Below are 3110 nucleotides of genomic sequence, written 5' to 3'. Positions count from 1 at the left end.
CCTTTTCCTTTGGTTGGTCAGTTGTAGAGTGTACAGTAACATCAGTAGACGAGGTACTACAGCCAGGTAAGTCCTTTCCTTTAGTTGAGGTCGGTTGTAAGTGTACAGTAACATCAGTAGACAGTACTACAGCCAGGAAGTCCGTTTCCTTTAGTTGGTCAGTTGAGGTGTACAGTAACATCAGTAGACGGTACTACAGCCAGGTAAGTCCTTTTCCTTTAGTTGGTCAGTTGTAAGTGTACAGTAACATCAGTAGACGAGGTACTACAGCCAGGTGATCCTTTTCCTTTAGTTGGTCGGTGAAAGTGTGCAGTAACATCAGCAGACGGATGCAGCGAGTAAGTCCTTTTCCTTTAGTTGGTCAGTTGTAAGTGTACAGTAACATCAGCAGACGGTACTACAGCCAGAGTAAGTCCTTTTCCTTTTAGTTGGTCAGTTGTAGTGTACAGTAACATCAGCAGACGAGTACTACAGCCAGGTAAGTCCTTTTCCTTTAGTTGGTCGGTTGTGGGGTGTGCAGTAACATCAGTAGACAGTACTACCTGGCCAGGTAAGTCCGTTTCTTTAGTTGGTCCGAGTTGTAAGTGTACAGTAACATCAGTAGACGGTACTGCAGCCAGGTAAGTCCTTTTCCTTTAGTTGGTCGATTGTAAGTGTGCAGTAACATCGACCAGACAATTACTACAGCCAGGTAAGTCGTTTCCTTTAGTTGGTCAGTTGTAAGTGTACAGTAACATCAGTAGACAATTACTACAGCCAGGTAAGTCCTTTTCCTTTAGTTGGTCAGTTGGCAGTATACATTAACATCGCCAGACGAGGTACTACAGCCAGGTAAGTCCTTTCCTTTAGTTGGTCAGTTGTAGTGTACCAGTAACATCAGTAGACAGTGCTACAGCCAGGCCAGTCGTTCCTTTAGTTGGTCAGTTGTAAGTGTACAGTAACATCAATGGCGAGTACTACAGCCAGGTAAGTCCTTTTCCTTTAGTTGTGGTCAGTTGTAAGTATGCAGTAACATCAATGAAGACAATTACTACAGCCAGGTAAGTCCTTTTTCCTTTGAGTTACATTCAGTTGTAAGTGTGCAGTAACATCAGCAAGACGAGTACTACAACCAGGTAAGTCCTTTTCCTTTAGTTGGTCAGTTGTAAGTATACAGTAACATCAGCAGACGAGGTACTAGCCAGGTAAGTCCTTTTCCTTTAGTTTTGGGGTCAGTTGTAAGGCCATGCAGTAACATCAGTAGACAGTACTACAGCCAGGTAGAAGTCCTTTTCGCTTTAGTTGGTCAGTTGTAAGTGTACAGTAACATCAGCAGACAGTACTACAGCCAAATGATCCTTTTCCTTTAGTTGGTAAGTTGTAAGTGTACAGTAACATCGGTAGACAATTTTCTGGCTTCAGAGTAAGTCCTTTTCCTTTAATTTGGTCAGTTGTAGGTGTACAGTAACATCAGTAGACGGAGTACTACAGCCAGGTAAATCCTTTTCGCTAGTTGGTCAGTTGTAAGTGTACAGTAACATCAGTAGACGGTACTACAACCAGGTAAGTCCTTTTCCTTTAGTTGGTCAGTTGTAAGTGTACAGTAACATCAACCAGACGAGTACTACAACCAGAGTAAGTCCTTTTCCTTTAGTTGGCCAGTTGTAAGTGTACAGTAACATCAGTAGACGAGGTACTACAGCCAGGTAAGTCCTTTTCGCTAGTTGGTGATTGTAAGTGTGCAGTAACATCAGTAGACGAAGTACTACAGCCAGGTAAGTCCTTTTCCTTTAGTTGGTCAGTTGCCAAGTGTGCAGTAACATCAGCAGACGAGGTACTACAGCCAGGTAAGTCCTTTTCCTTTAGTTGGTCAGTTGTAAGTGTGCAGTAACGTAAGTAGACGAGTACTACAGCCAGGTAAGTCCTTTCCTTTAGTTGGTCAGTTGTAAGTGTACAGTAACATCAACAGACGAATTACTACAGCAGGTAAGTCCTTTTCCTTTAGTTGGTCAGTTGTAAGTGTACAGTAACATCAGCAGACGAGGTACTACAGTGTAGCAAGTCTTTTTTTCTCACTTTGGTTTATATTAAAAAAAAAGTAACTTTTCCTATTTCTTTTTAAGTTCAGCAGAATACTTCTGTTGTTATTGCTTTCCGGCTTTGCGCTTAGCAGCTCCATTTTAAACCTTTGCCACTCATTATTTGAATAACTGAAATTAAAACCTGAAGTGCAGAATAGAATATGATAAATATCATAAATTCACAAATTTCATGCATATGGGTAGACTGGTAGATATTTGCAGTTCCCCAAATTCACGTTATACCATAACTCTGAAGCATAGAATCATATTCATCCAATGCCCAGTAAACTTATTTTAATGACACAAAATCCCATGTTAAATATGAATCAATGAGTGTCACGCCGAGCAGCTCTCACACAACATACCCAAGCAGGTACTGTACGTGGCGATTGAACGTGAACACGAGACTGAACTGTTGACGCGGCGTACTTCTGCTCCGTGGTTGGGAGGGGAGGGATGTGTGTACTAGCATTCATATTTAGACGAAAAGATAGTGGAAACTGAGAAATACCAGCATATATATTTATTAGTACTATTAATAATATAAATAATATAATGTATTCTTATATAATGCAGTACTTCAAACATTTACTATTTATGCTGCAATGTAATGGGCTGCAAATTTTACATTATTATAATTATTATTATTATTATTATTGTTATTATTATTATTATTATTATTATTATTATTATTATTATTATTATTATTATTATTATTATTATTATTATTATTATTATTATTATTATTATTATTATTATTATTATTATTATTGTTATTATTATTATTATTATTACTACTACTATTATTATTATAACAAATATTTGCAAGCTCAAGGGCCCCCCTGGACCCACGGCCCCCGGCCCGGGTTCCTCGGGCACCGTTGTTAATGCGGCCCTAGGCCAGACATATGGCCACACACTCCAACACTACGTCTTATACTGTGAAAAAATAGGGCCTTATAGAGATAGATCCAAGCACTTTATCTCTGATAACACGATATCTTATATACTAAGGTTATATCCACACTTCGCATCTATTATCTTATCAAA

This window comes from Homarus americanus, unplaced genomic scaffold (assembly GCF_018991925.1).
Source record: "Homarus americanus isolate GMGI-L3 unplaced genomic scaffold, GMGI_Hamer_2.0 scaffold42368, whole genome shotgun sequence".
Lineage (NCBI taxonomy): Eukaryota > Metazoa > Arthropoda > Malacostraca > Decapoda > Nephropidae > Homarus > Homarus americanus.
Note: the sequence above shows the minus strand (reverse complement) of the source record.